Raw genomic sequence first — 15594 nt, forward strand, 5'->3', positions numbered from 1 at the left:
TGAGCAAAATAAGGCAAAAGCCAACTGCGTAAGATGTGCAGTGCTTCGAACTGGACTCCCTGGTCTAGGCGTGTGCGCGAGTAAAGGTGCATGCAGAAATGTTTCGTTAAGACCTAGCCGCTTCACTGTCATGGCTGCTGCTGAAGACGAAAATGAGCCGACGAAGAAGTAGGCCTTATGCCAACAAAATATTAAGTTTTACTAGGGCCAGATTTAGGTTTGATGAGGGCCTAAGCTACTGAAGGGAATGGGGCCCTTTATGTGTCCAGCTATCCTTCTTCAGCAACAAATTGTTGCTGGTTTTTTGTGTTGAATATATGCTATATATGGTAATTTGTGGGCCTAGGGCAGGACGCGGGTGGCGCTGTGGTCTAAACCACTGAGCCTAGGGCTTGCCGATTGGAAGGTCAGCGGTTCGAATCCCCACAACGGGGTGAGCTCCCGTTGCTCTGACACAGCTCCTGCCAACCTAGCAGTTCGAAAGCACGTCAAAGTGCAAGGAGATAAATAGGTACCGCTCCGGCGGGAAGGTCAACGGCATTTCCGTGCGCTGCTCTGGTTTGGCTAGAAGAGGCTTAGTCATGCTGGCCACATGACCCAGAAAAACTGTCTGCGGACAAACGTCGGCTCCCTTGGCCTGTAAAGCGAGATGAGTGCCGCAACCCCAGAGTCGTTTGCGACTGGACTTAACTGTCAGGGGTCCTTTACCTTTACCGTTTAATTTATGGACCTAATAGGTATCTAAAGCCATTTGCACATGTTGCCATACAACCAGTCCATGCAGAATGTAAGCACCCTATATATAGAAATGAGCAAACCAGTGATATTTAGGGAACAGGCTAGCAGGCAGGGCCCATTATTACATCATAGGAGCCTACACAACACAAAACACTGTTGGTGTATGAAGGTTTTATTTTATTTGTTTTGTATCTTATATTTTGGAAATGTACATCCAGTTTACTTGTTTTAATTTTTTGGGGGGCCCAAAAAAGAGTGGGGCCCTAAGCTATAGCTTGTTTAGCTTATACGTAAATCTGGCACTGAGCTTTACCCCTAACTCCAGTCCCAGCTGGTGTTTCTGTGTGGTCCATGAACCTTTAATTCATCATCCTTTGCCTTACGCTAGAGTGGAAAAGAACAGATTGGGCAAAATTTTAGGGAGAACAATAATTTGACAAGAGGCAGGGCTTTCGACCCGGGAGGGGAGTCCATACTAGGGAGCCAACATCAATTGCACCTCCCTATCAGAGTATGTTGTGAATGAGTGCGTTCCTGCCCAACCTCCCAACTTTTCTCCAGTGAAAATAGGGACAGTGTCAGGCTCCATTTACAGTAAAGAAATAAACACCCCAGGCGTTTCATAAGAAATGGTTGGCTGCTGAAGTCCTGCCATTAAAGAACTTAAAGCGGATTGTTGACCTTTTACTTTCGGAATTATTGGAAGGGCTTCACCTTTTCCTTAATTTGGTACAGCTGTTCAGGTTTCAGTATGAGCAGGACTACGTTCTTGAACACATGCACAGCACTTTTAATTGTTCTCCGATATGTGGAGGGGGGACGCGGGTGGCACTGTGGGTTAAACCACAGAGCCTAGGACTTGCCGATCAGAAGGTCGGCGGTCGAAACAGAAGGTTTTTATCACAGAAAAGAAATCAGCCCTCAGTCACAATTTCATGAAAAATCTGACTTTCGGCCATTCACTCCAAAATGGTGCCAAACGGTTGCAAATGCTCCCCTGAGACGTTCGGCTTTTTATCTTAGGAAACAGAAGGCTTTTTATCTTAGGAAAAGAAATAAGCCCTCGAAAACTTAACCGGCAGAAAAATATTTTTTTGAAAAAATTCCTAACCCCTGGGGCACAATTTCATCAAAAATCTGACTTTCAGCCATTCACTCAAAAATAGTGCCAAACGGTGGCAAATGCTCCCCTGAGAGGTTTGGCGGTCGAAACAGAAGGCTTCTTATATCAGGGGGGAAAATCAGCCCTCGACAACTTAACCGGCAGAAAAAGATTTTTTTGAAAAAAACCCTAACCCAGGGTCACAAATTCAAGAAAAATCTGGCTTTCGGAAATTCACTTAAAAATGGTGCCAAACGGTTGCAATTGCTCCCCAGAGAGGTTTGGCGGTCGAAACAGAAGGCTTTTTATCTCTGGAAAAGAAATCAGCCCTCGAAAACTTAACCAGCAGAATTTTATTTTATTTTTAAATCCCTTAGCCCCGGGGTCACAATTTCATCAAAAATCTTACTTTCAGCCATCCACTCAAAAATGGTGCCATACGGTTCCAAATGCTCCCCTGAGAGGTTTGGCAGTCGAAACAGGAGCCTTTTATCTCTGGAAAAGAAATCAGCCCTGGACAACTTAACCGGCAGAATTTTTTTCTAAAAAAAAAAATCCCTAAGCCCCGGGGTCACAATTTCATCAAAAATCTGACTTTCGGCCATTCACTCGGAAATGGTGCCAAACGGTTGCAAATGCTCCCCTGAGAGGTTTGGCGGTCGAAACAGAAGGCTTTTTATCTCAGGAAAAGAAATCAGCCCTCGGCAACTTAACCTGCAGAAATTTTCTTTTTGAAAAAATCCCTAAGCCCCAGGGTCACAATTTCATCAAAAATCTGACTTTAGGCCATTCACCCCAAAATGCTGCCAAACGGTTGCAAATGCTCCCCTGAGAGGTTTGGCGGTCGAAACAGAAGGCTTTTTATCTCAGGAAAAGAAATCAGCCCTCGACAACTTAACGGGCAGAAAAATATTTTTTTGAAAAAATCCCTAAGCCCCGGGGTCACAATTTCATCAAAAATCTGACTTTTGACCATTCAATCAAAAATGCTGCCAAACGATTGCAAATGCTCCCCTGAGAGGTTTGGCGGTCGAAACAGAAGGCTTTTCATATTAGGAAAAGAAATCAGCCCTTGACGACTTATCCAGCAGAAAAAGGTTTTTTTATCAAAATCCCTAAGCCCCGGGGTCACAATTTCATCAAAAATCTGACTTTCGGCTATTCACTCAAAAATGCTGCCAAACGGTTGCAAATGCTCTCCTGAGAGGTTTGGCGGTCGAAAAAGAAATCAGCACTCGAAAACTTAACGGACAGAAAAAGATTTTTTTGAAAAAATCCCTAAACCCCGGGGTCACAATTTCATCAAAAATATGACTTTAGGCCATTCATTCAAAAATGCTGCCAAACGGTTGCAAATGCTCCCCTGAGAGGTTTGGCGGTCGAAACAGAAGGCTTTTCATCTTAGGAAAAGAAATCAGCCCTCGACAACTTAACCGGCTGACATTTTCTTTTTGAAAAAATCCCTAAACCCCGCGGGGGGTCACAATTTCATCAAAAATCTGACTTTCGGCCATTCACTCGGAAATGGTGCCAAACGGTTGCAAATGCTCCCCTGAGAGGTTTGGCGGTCGAAACAGAAGGCTTTTTATCTCAGGAAAAGAAATCAGCCCTCGAAAACATAACAGGCAGAAAAAGATTTTTTTGAAAAAATCCCTAAGCCCCGGGGTCACAATTTCATCAAAAATCTAACTTTCGGCCATTCACACCAAATTGGTGCCAAACGGTTGCAAATGCTCCCCTGAGAGGTTTGGCGGTCGAAACAGAAGGCTTTTTATCTCAGGAAAAGAAATCAGCCCTCGACAACTTATCCGGCAGAAAAAGATTTTTTTGAAAAAATCCCTAAGCCCCGGGGTCATAATTTCATCAAAAATCTGACTTTCGGCCATTCACTCAAAAATGCTGCCAAACAGTTGCAAATGCTCCCATGAGAGGTTTGGCGGTCGAAACAGAAGGCTTTTTATCTCAGGAAAAGAAATCAGCCCTCGACAACTTAACGGGCAGGAAAAGATTTTTTTGAAAAAATCCCTAAGCCCCGGGGTCACAATTTCATCAAAAATCTGACTTTCGGCCATCCACTCAAAAATGGTGCCATACGGTTGCAAATGCTCCCCTGAGAGGTTTGGCAGTCGAAACAGAAGCCTTTTATCTCTGGAAAAGAAATCAGCCCTGGACAACTTAACCGGCAGAATTTTTTTCTAAAAAAAAAAATCCCTAAGCCCCGGGGTCACAATTTCATCAAAAATCTGACTTTCGGCCATTCACTCGGAAATGGTGCCAAACGGTTGCAAATGCTCCCCTGAGAGGTTTGGCGGTCGAAACAGAAGGTTTTTATCTCAGGAAAAGAAATCAGCCCTCGGCAACTTAACCTGCAGAAATTTTCTTTTTGAAAAAATCCCTAAGCCCCGGGGTCACAATTTCATCAAAAATCTGACTTTCGGCCATTCACTCAAAAATGGTGCCAAACGGTTGCAAACGCGCCCCTGAAATGTTTGGCGGTCGAAACAGAAGGTTTTTTATCTCAGGAAAAGAAATCAGCCCTCGGCAACTTAACCTGCAGAAATTTTCTTTTTGAAAAAATCCCTAAGCCCCGGGGTCACAATTTCATCAAAAATATGACTTTAGGCCATTCATACCAAAATGCTGCCAAACGGTTGCAAATGCTCCCCTGAGAGGTTTGGCGCTAGAAACAGAAGGCTTTTTATCTCAGGAAAAGAAATCAGCCCTCGACGACTTAACTAGCAGAAAAAGATTTTTTTGAAAAAATCCCTAAGCCCCGGGGTCACAATTTCATCAAAAATCTGACTTTCGGCCATTCACTCAAAAATGGTGCCAAACGGTTGCAAATGCGCCCCTGAGAGGTTTGGCGGTCGAAACAGAAGGCTTTTTATCTCAGGAAAAGAAATCAGCCCTCGACGACTTAACTAGCAGAAAAAGATTTTTTTGAAAAAATCCCTAAGCCCCGGGGTCACAATTTCATCAAAAATATGACTTTTGGCCATTCACTCAAAAATGCTGCCAAACGGTTGCAAATGCTCCCCTGAGAGGTTTGGCGGTAGAAACAGAAGGCTTTTTATCTCAGGAAAAGAAATCAGCCCTCGACAACTTAACGGGCAGAAAAAGATTTTTTTGAAAAAATTCCTAAGCCCCGGGGTCACAATTTCATCAAAAATCTGACTTTCGGCCATTCACTCAAAAGTGCTGCCAAATGGTTGCAAATGCTCCCCTGAGAGGTTTGGCGGTTGAAACAGAAGGCTTTTTATCTCAGGAAAAGAAATCAGCACTCGACAACTTAACCGGCAGAAAAATATTTTTTTGAAAAAATCCCTAAGCCCCGGGGTCACAATTTCATCAAAAATCTGACTTTCGGCCATTCACTCAAAAGTGCTGCCAAACGGTTGCAAATGCTCCCCTGAGAGGTTTGGCGGTCGAAACAGAAGGCTTTTTATCTCAGGAAAAGAAATCAGCACTCGACAACTTAACCGGCAGAAAAATATTTTTTTGAAAAAATCCCTAAGCCCCGGGGTCACAATTTCATCAAAAATCTGACTTTCGACCATTCAATCAAAAATGCTGCCAAACGATTGCAAATGCTGCCCTGAGAGGTTTGGCGGTCGAAACAGATGGCTTTTCATCTTAGGAAAAGAAATCAGCCCTCGACAACTTAACCGGCAGAAAAAGATTTTTTTGAAAAAATCCCTAAGCCCCGGGGTCACAATTTCATCAAAAATCTAACTTTCGGCAATTCACTCAAAAATGCTGCCAAGCGGTTGCAAATGCTCCCCTGAGAGGTTTGGCGGTCGAAACAGAAGGCTTTTCATCTTAGGGAAAGAAATCAGCCCTTGACGACTTATCCAGCAGAAAAAGGTTTTTTTATCAAAATCCCTAAGCCCCGGGGTCACAATTTCATCAAAAATCTGACTTTCTGCCATTCACTCAAAAATGCTGCCAAACGGTTGCAAATGCTCCCCTGAGAGGTTTGGCGGTCGAAACAGAAGGCTTTTTATTTCAGGAAAAGAAATCAGCCCTCGACGACTTAACCGGCAGAAAAAGATTTTTTTGAAAAAAATCCCTAAGCCCCGGGGTCACAATTTCATCAAAAATCTGACTTTCGGCCATTCACTCAAAAATGCTGCCAAACGGTTGCAAATGCTCCCCTGAGAGGTTTGGCGGTCGAAACAGAAGGCTTTTTATCTCAGGAAAAGAAATCAGCCCTCGACAACTTAACGGGCAGGAAAAGATTTTTTTGAAAAAATCCCTAAGCCCCGGGGTCACAATTTCATCAAAAATCTAACTTTCGGCCATTCATTTAAAAATGCTGCCAAACGGTTGCAAATGCTCCCCTGAGAGGTTTGGCGGTCGAAACAGAAGGCTTTTCATCTTAGGAAAAGAAATCAGCCCTCGACAACTTAACCGGCAGACATTTTCTTTTTGAAAAAATCCCTAAACCCCGCGGGGGGTCACAATTTCATCAAAAATCTGACTTTCGGCCATTCAATCAAAAATGCTGCCAAACGGTTGCAAATGCTCCCCTGAGAGGTTTGGCGGTCGAAACAGAAGGCTTTTTATCTCAGGAAAAGAAATCAGTCCTCGAGAACTTATCCGGCAGAAAAAGATTTTTTTGAAAAAATCCCTAAGCCCCGGGGTCACAATTTCATCAAAAATCTGACTTTCGGCCATTCACTCAAAAGTGCTGCCAAACGGTTGCAAATGCTCCCCTGAGAGGTTTGGCGGTCGAAACAGAAGGCTTTTCATCTTAGGAAAAGAAATCAGCCCTTGACGACTTATCAAGCAGAAAAAGGGTTTTTTGAAAAAATCCCTAAGCCCCGGGGTCACAATTCCATCAAAAATCTGACTTTCGGCTATTCACTCAAAAATGCTGCCAAACGTTTGCAAATGCTCTCCTGAGAGGTTTGGCGGTCGAAACATAAGGCTTTTTATCACAGGAATAGAAATCAGCCCTCGAAAACTTAACGGGCAGAAAAAGATTTTTTTGAAAAAATCCCTAAGCCCCGGGGTCACAATTTCATCAAAAATCTAACTTTCGGCCATTCACACCAAATTGGTGCCAAACGGTTGCAAATGCTCCCCTGAGAGGTTTGGCGGTCGAAACAGAAGGCTTTTTATCTCAGGCAAAGAAATGAGCCCTCGACGACTTAACCAGCAGAAAAAGATTTTTTTGAAAAAAATCCCTAAGCCCCATGGTCACAATTTCATCAAAATTCTGACTTTCGGCCATTCACTCAAAAATGCTGCCAAACGGTTGCAAATGCTCCCCTGAGAGGTTTGGCGGTCGAAACAGAAGGCTTTTTAACTCAGGAAAAGAAATCAGCCCTCGACAACTTATCCGGCAGAAAAAGATTTTTTTGAAAAAATCCCTAAGCCCCGGGGTCATAATTTCATCAAAAATCTGACTTAAGGCCATTCACTCAAAAATGCTGCTAAACAGTTGCAAATGCTCCCCTGAGAGGTTTGGCGATCGAAACAGAAGGCTTTTTATCTCAGGAAAAGAAATCAGCCCTCGAAAACTTATCCAGCAGAAAAAGATTTTTTTTGAAAAAATCCCTAACCCGGGGTCACAATTTCATCAAAAATCTGACTTTCGGCCATTCATTCAAAAATGCTGCCAAACGGTTGCAAATGCTCCCCTGAGAGGTTTGGCGGTCGAAACAGAAGGCTTTTTATCTTAGGAAATGAAATCAGCCCTCGACAACTTAACCGGCAGACATTTTCTTTTGAAAAAATCAGTAAACCGCGCGGGGGGTCACAATTTCATCAAAAATCTGACTTTCGGCCATTCACTCAAAAATGCTGCCAAACGGTTGCAAATGCTCCCCTGAGAGGTTTGGCGGTCGAAACAGAAGGCTTTTTATATCAGGAAAAGAAATCAGTCCTCGAGAACTTATCCGGCAGAAAAAGATTTTTTTGAAAAAATCCCTAAGCCCCGGGGTCACAATTTCATCAAAAATCTGACTTTCGGCCATTCACTCAAAAGTGCTGCCAAACGGTTGCAAATGCTCCCCTGAGAGGTTTGGCGGTCGAAACAGAAGGCTTTTCATCCTAGAAAAAGAAATCAGCCCTTGACGACTTATCCAGCAGAAAAAAGGTTTTTTTGAAAAAATCCCTAAGCCCCGGGGTCACAATTTCATCAAAAATCTAACTTTCGGCCATTCAAACCAAATTGGTGCCAAATGGTTGCAAATGCTCCCCTAAGAGGTTTGGCGGTCGAAACAGAAGGCTTTTTATCTCAGGCAAAGAAATGAGCCCTTGACGACTTAACCAGCAGAAAAAGATTTTTTTGAAAAAAACCCTAAGCCCTTAGGGTCACAATTTCATCAAAAATCTGACTTTCGGCCATTTACTCAAAAATGCTGCCAAACGGTTGCAAATGCTTCCCTGATAGGTTTGGCGGTCGAAAAGAACGCTTTTTATCTCAGGAAAAGAAATCAGCCCTCGACAACTTAACCGGCAGAAAAAGATTTTTTTGAAAAAAATCCCTAAGCCCCGGGGTCACAATTTCATCAAAAATCTGACTTTCGGCCATTCACTTAAAAATGCTGCCAAACAGTTGCAAATGCTCCCCTGAGAGGTTTGGCGGTTGAAACAGAAGGCTTTTCATCTTAGGAAAAGAAATCAGCCCTTGAAAACTTAACGGGCAGAAAGAGGTTTATTGAAAAAATCCCTAAGCCCCGGGGTCACAATTTCATCAAAAATCTGACTTTCGGCCATTCACTCAAAAATGCTGCCAAACAGTTGCAAATGCTCCCATGAGAGGTTTGGCGGTCGAAACAGAAAGCTTTTTATCTCAGGAAAAGAAATCAGCCCTCGACAACTTAACGGGCAGGAAAAGATTTTTTTGAAAAAATCCCTAAGCCCCGGGGTCACAATTTCATCAAAAATCTGACTTTCGGCCATTCACTCAAAAATGCTGCCAAACGGTTGCAAATGCTCCCCTGAGAGGTTTGGCGGTCGAAACAGAAGGCTTTTTATCTCAGGAAAAGAAATCAGCCCTCGAAAACTTATCCAGCAGAAAAAGATTTTTTTTGAAAAAATCCCTAAGCCCCGGGGTCACAATTTCATCAAAAATCTGACTTTCGGCCATTCATTCAAAAATGCTGCCAAACGGTTGCAAATGCTCCCCTGAGAGGTTTGGCGGTCGAAACAGAAGGCTTTTCATCTTAGGAAAAGAAATCAGCCCTCGACAACTTAACCGGCAGACATTTTCTTTTTGAAAAAATCCCTAAACCCCGCGGGGGGTCACAATTCCATCAAAAATCTGACTTTCGGCCATTCACTCAAAAATGCTGCCAAACGGTTGCAAATGCTCCCCTGAGAGGTTTGGCGGTCGAAACAGAAGGCTTTTTATCTCAGGAAAAGAAATCAGTCCTCAAGAACTTATCCGGCAGAAAAAGATTTTTTTGAAAAAAATCCCTAAGCCCCGGGGTCACAATTTCATCAAAAATCTAACTTTCGGCCATTCACACCAAATTGGTGCCAAACAGTTGCAAATGCTCCCCTGAGAAGTTTGGCTGTCGAAACAGAAGGCTTTTTATTTCCGGGAAAGAAATCAGCCCTCGACGACTTAACCAGCAGAAAAAGATTTTTTTGAAAAAAATTCCTAAGCCCCATGGTCACAATTTCATCAAAATTCTGACTTTCGGCCATTCACTCAAAAATGCTGCCAAACGGTTGCAAATGCTCCCCTGAGAGGTTTAGCGGTCAAAACAGAAGGCTTTTTATCTCAGGAAAAGAAATCAGCCCTCTACGACTTAACCAGCAGAAAAAGATTTTTTTGAAAAAATCCCTAAGCCCCATGGTCACAATTTCATCAAAATTCTGACTTTCGGCCATTCACTCAAAAATGCTGCCAAACGGTTGCAAATGCTGCCCTGAGAGGTTTGGCGGTCGAAACAGAAGGCTTTTTATCTCGGGAAAAGAAATCAGCCCTCGAGAACTTATTCGGCAGAAAAAGATTTTTTTGAAAAAATCCCTAAGCCCCGGGGTCACAATTTCATCAAAAATCAAACTTTCGGCCATTCACACCAAATTGGTGCCAAACGGTTGCACATGCTCCCCTGAGAGGTTTGGCGGTCGAAACAGAAGGCTTTTTATCTCAGGAAAAGAAATCAGCCCTCAAAGACTTAACCAGCAGAAAAAGATTTTTTTATCAAAATCCCTAAGCCCCGGGGTCACAATTTCATCAAAAATCTGACTTTCGGCTATTCACTCAAAAATGCTGCCAAACGGTTGCAAATGCTCTCCTGAGAGGTTTGGCGGTCGAAACAGAAATCAGCACTCGAAAACTTAACGGACAGAAAAAGATTTCTTTGAAAAAATCCCTAAGCCCCGGGGTCACAATTTCATCAAAAATCTGACTTTCGGCCATTCACTCAAAAATGCTGCCAAACGGTTGCAAATGCTCCCCTGAGAGGTTTAGCGGTCAAAACAGAAGGCTTTTTATCTCAGGAAAAGAAATCAGCCCTCTACGACTTAACCAGCAGAAAAAGATTTTTTTGAAAAAATCCCTAAGCCCCATGGTCACAATTTCATCAAAATTCTGACTTTCGGCTATTCACTCAAAAATGCTGCCAAACGGTTGCAAATGCTCCCCTGAGAGGTTTGGCGGTCGAAACAGAAGTCTTTTTATCTGAGGAAAAGAAATCAGCCGTCTACGACTTAACCAGCAGAAAAAGATTTTTTTGAAAAAATTCCTAAGCCCCGGGGTCGCAATTTAATCAAAAATATGACTTTTGGCCATTCACTCAAAAATGCTGCCAAACGGTTGCAAATGCTCCCCTGAGAGGTTTGGCGGTCGAAACAGAAGGCTTTTTATCACAGGAAAAGAAATCAGCCCTCGAAAACATAACGGGCAGAACAAGATTTTTTTGAAAAAATCCCTAAGCCCCGGGGTCACAATTTCATCAAAAAGCTGACTTTCGGCCATTCACTCAAAAATGCTGCCAAACGGTTGCAAATGCTCCCCTGAGAGGTTTGGCGGTCGAAACAGAAGGCTTTTTATCTGAGGAAAAGAAATCAGCCCTCGACAACTTAACCAGCAGAAAAAGATTTTTTTGAAAAAATCCCTAAGCCCCGGGGTCACAATTTCATCAAAAATCTGACTTTCGGCCATGCACTCAAAAATGCTGCCAAACGGTTGCAAATGCTCCCCTGAGAGGTTTGGCGGTCGAAACAGAAGGCTTTTCATCTCAGGAAAAGAAATCAGCCCTCGACAACTTAACCGGCAGAAAAAGATTTTTTTGAAAAAATCCCTAAGCCCCGGGGTCACAATTTCCTCAAAAATCTGACTTTCGGCCATTCACTCAAAAATGCTGCCAAACGGTTGCAAATGCTCCCCTGAGAAGTTTGGCGGTCGAAACAGAAGGTTTTTTATCTCAGGAAAAGAAATCAGCCCTCGACAACTTAACCGGCAGAAAAAGATTTTTTTGAAAAAAAAACCTAAGCCCCGGGGTCACAATTTCCTCAAAAATCTGACTTTCGGCCATTCACTCAAAAATGCTGCCAAACGGTTGCAAATGCTCCCCTGAGAGGTTTGGCGGTCGAAACAGAAGGCTTTTTATCTCAGGAAAAGAAATCAGCCGTCGACGACTTAACCAGCAGAAAAAGATTTTTTTGAAAAAATTCCTGAGCCCCGGGGTCACAATTTCATCAAAAACCTGACTTTCTGCCATTCACTCAAAAATGCTGCCAAACGGTTGCAAATGCTCCCCTGAGAGGTTTGGCGGTCGAAACAGAAGGCTTTTCATCTCAGGAAAAGAAATCAGCCCTCGACAACTTAACCGGCAGAAAAAGATTTTTTTGAAAAAATTCCTAAGCCCCGGGGTCACAATTTCATCAAAAATCTGACTTTCGGCCATTCACTCAAAAATGCTGCCAAACGGTTGCAAATGCTCCCCTGAGAGGTTTGGCGGTGGAAACAGAAGGCTTTTCATCTCAGGAAAAGAAATCAGCCCTCGACAACTTAACCGGCAGAAAAAGATATTTTTGAAAAAATCCCTAAGCCCCGGGGTCACAATTTCATCAAAAATCTGACTTTCGGCCATTCACTCAAAAATGCTGCCAAACGGTTGCAAATGCTCCCCTGAGAGGTTTGGCGGTTGAAACAGAAGGCTTTTCATCTTACGAAAAGAAATCAGCCCTCGACGACTTAACGGGCAGAAAAAGATTTTTTTGAAAAAATCCCTAAGCTCCGGGGTCACAATTTCATCAAAAATCTGACTTTCGGCCATTCACTCAAAAATGCTGCCAAACGGTTGCAAATGCTCCCCTGTTTGGTTTGGCGGTCGAAACAGAAGGCTTTTTATCTTAGGAAAAGAAATCAGCCCTCGACGACTTAACTGGCAGAAAAAGATTTTTTTGAAAAAATCCCTAGGCCCCGGGGTCACAATTTCCTCAAAAATCTGACTTTCGGCCATTCACTCAAAAATGCTGCCAAACGGTTGCAAATGCTCCCCTGAGAGGTTTGGCGGTCGAAACAGAAGGTTTTTTATCTCAGGAAAAGAAATCAGCCCTCGACAACTTAACCGGCAGAAAAAGATTTTTTTGAAAAAATTCCTAAGCCCCGGGGTCACAATTTAATCAAAAATATGACTTTTGGCCATTCACTCAAAAATGCTGCCAAACGGTTGCAAATGCTTCCCTGAGAGGTTTGGCGGTCGAAACAGAAGTCTTTTTATCTCAGGAAAAGAAATCAGCCCTCGAAAACATTACGGGCAAAACAAGATTTTTTTGAAAAAATCCCTAAGCCCCGGGGTCACAATTTCATCAAAAATCTGACTTTCGGCCATTCACTCAAAAATGCTGCCAAACGGTTGCAAATGCTCCCCTGAGAGGTTTGGCAGTCGAAACAGAAGGCTTTTCATTTTAGGAAAAGAAATCAGCCCTCGACGACTTAATCGGAAGAAAAAGATTTTTTTGAAAAAATCCCTAAGCCCCGGGTTCACAATTTCATCTTCACTCAAAAATGCTGCCAAACGGTTGCAAATGGTCCCCTGAGAGGTTTGGCGGTCGAAACAGAAGGCTTTTTATCTGAGGAAAAGAAATCAGCCCTCGACAACTTAACCAGCAGAAAAAGATTTTTTTGAAAAAATCCCTAAGCCCCGGGGTCACAATTTCATCAAAAATCTGACTATCGGCCATTCACTCAAAAATGCTGCCAAACGGTTGCAAATGCTCCCCTGAGAGGTTTGGCGGTCGAAACAGAAGGCTTTTCATCTCAGGAAAAGAAATCAGCCCTCGACAACTTAACCGGCAGAAAAAGATTTTTTTGAAAAAATCCCTAAGCCCCGGGGTCACAATTTCCTCAAAAATCTGACTTTCGGCCATTCACTCAAAAATGCTGCCAAACGGTTGCAAATGCTCCCCTGAGAGGTTTGGCGGTCGAAACAGAAGGTTTTTTATCTCAGGAAAAGAAATCAGCCCTCGACAACTTAACCGGCAGAAAAAGATTTTTTTGAAAAAATTCCTAAGCCCCGGGGTCACAATTTAATCAAAAATATGACTTTTGGCCATTCACTCAAAAATGCTGCCAAACGGTTGCAAATGCTTCCCTGAGAGGTTTGGCGGTCGAAACAGAAGGCTTTTTATCTGAGGAAAAGAAATCAGCCCTCGACAACTTAACCAGCAGAAAAAATTTTTTTGAAAAAATTCCTAAGCCCCGGGGTCACAATTTCATCAAAAATCTGACTTTCGGCCATTCACTCAAAAATGCTGCCAAACGGTTGCAAATGCTCCCCTGAGAGGTTTGGCAGTCGAAACAGAAGGCTTTTCATTTTAGGAAAAGAAATCAGCCCTCGACGACTTAATCGGAAGAAAAAGATTTTTTTGAAAAAATCCCTAAGCCCCGGGTTCACAATTTCATCTTCACTCAAAAATGCTGCCAAACGGTTGCAAATGGTCCCCTGAGAGGTTTGGCGGTCGAAACAGAAGGCTTTTTATCTGAGGAAAAGAAATCAGCCCTCGACAACTTAACCAGCAGAAAAAGATTTTTTTGAAAAAATCCCTAAGCCCCGGGGTCACAATTTCATCAAAAATCTGACTATCGGCCATTCACTCAAAAATGCTGCCAAACGGTTGCAAATGCTCCCCTGAGAGGTTTGGCGGTCGAAACAGAAGGCTTTTCATCTCAGGAAAAGAAATCAGCCCTCGACAACTTAACCGGCAGAAAAAGATTTTTTTGAAAAAATCCCTAAGCCCCGGGGTCACAATTTCCTCAAAAATCTGACTTTCGGCCATTCACTCAAAAATGCTGCCAAACGGTTGCAAATGCTCCCCTGAGAGGTTTGGCGGTCGAAACAGAAGGTTTTTTATCTCAGGAAAAGAAATCAGCCCTCGACAACTTAACCGGCAGAAAAAGATTTTTTTGAAAAAATTCCTAAGCCCCGGGGTCACAATTTAATCAAAAATATGACTTTTGGCCATTCACTCAAAAATGCTGCCAAACGGTTGCAAATGCTTCCCTGAGAGGTTTGGCGGTCGAAACAGAAGGCTTTTTATCTGAGGAAAAGAAATCAGCCCTCGACAACTTAACCAGCAGAAAAATTTTTTTTGAAAAAATTCCTAAGCCCCGGGGTCACAATTTCATCAAAAATCTGACTTTCGGCCATTCACTCAAAAATGCTGCCAAATGGTTGCAAATGCTCCCCTGAGAGGTTTGGCAGTCGAAACAGAAGTCTTTTTATCTCAGGAAAAGAAATCAGCCCTCGACAACTTAACCAGCAGAAAAAGATTTTTTTGAAAAAAACCCTAAGCCCCGGGGTCACAATTTCATCAAAAATCTGACTTTCGGCCATTCACTCAAAAATGCTGCCAAACGGTTGCAAATGCTCCCCTGAGAGGTTTGGCGGTCGAAACAGAAGGCTTTTCATTTTAGGAAAAGAAATCAGCCCTCGACAACTTAACCAGCAGAAAAAGATTTTTTTGAAAAAATCCCTAAGCCCCGGGGTCACAATTTCATCAAAAATCTGACTTTTGGCCATTCACTCAAAAATGCTGCCAAACGGTTTCAAATGCGCCCCTGAGAGGTTTGGCGGTCGAAACAGAAGGCTTTTTATCTCAGGAAAAGAAATCAGCCCTCGACAACTTAACCGGCAGAAAAAGATTTTTTTGAAAAAATCCCTAAGCCCCGGGGTCACAATTTCATCAAAATTCTGACTTTCGGCCATTCACTCAAAAATGCTGCCAAACGGTTGCAAATGCTCCCCTGAGAGGTTTAGCGGTCAAAACAGAAGGCTTTTTATCTCAGGAAAAGAAATCAGCCCTCTACGACTTAACCAGCAGAAAAAGATTTTTTTGAAAAAATCCCTAAGCCCCATGGTCACAATTTCATCAAAATTCTGACTTTCGGCTATTCACTCAAAAATGCTGCCAAACGGTTGCAAATGCTCCCCTGAGAGGTTTGGCGGTCGAAACAGAAGTCTTTTTATCTGAGGAAAAGAAATCAGCCGTCTACGACTTAACCAGCAGAAAAAGATTTTTTTGAAAAAATTCCTAAGCCCCGGGGTCGCAATTTAATCAAAAATATGACTTTTGGCCATTCACTCAAAAATGCTGCCAAACGGTTGCAAATGCTCCCCTGAGAGGTTTGGCGGTCGAAACAGAAGGCTTTTTATCACAGGAAAAGAAATCAGCCCTCGAAAACATAACGGGCAGAACAAGATTTTTTTGAAAAAATCCCTAAGCCCCGGGGTCACAATTTCATCAAAAAGCTGACTTTCGGCCATTCACTCAAAAATGCTGCC

Source organism: Podarcis muralis, chromosome 6, assembly GCF_964188315.1.
Source record: "Podarcis muralis chromosome 6, rPodMur119.hap1.1, whole genome shotgun sequence".
Lineage (NCBI taxonomy): Eukaryota > Metazoa > Chordata > Lepidosauria > Squamata > Lacertidae > Podarcis > Podarcis muralis.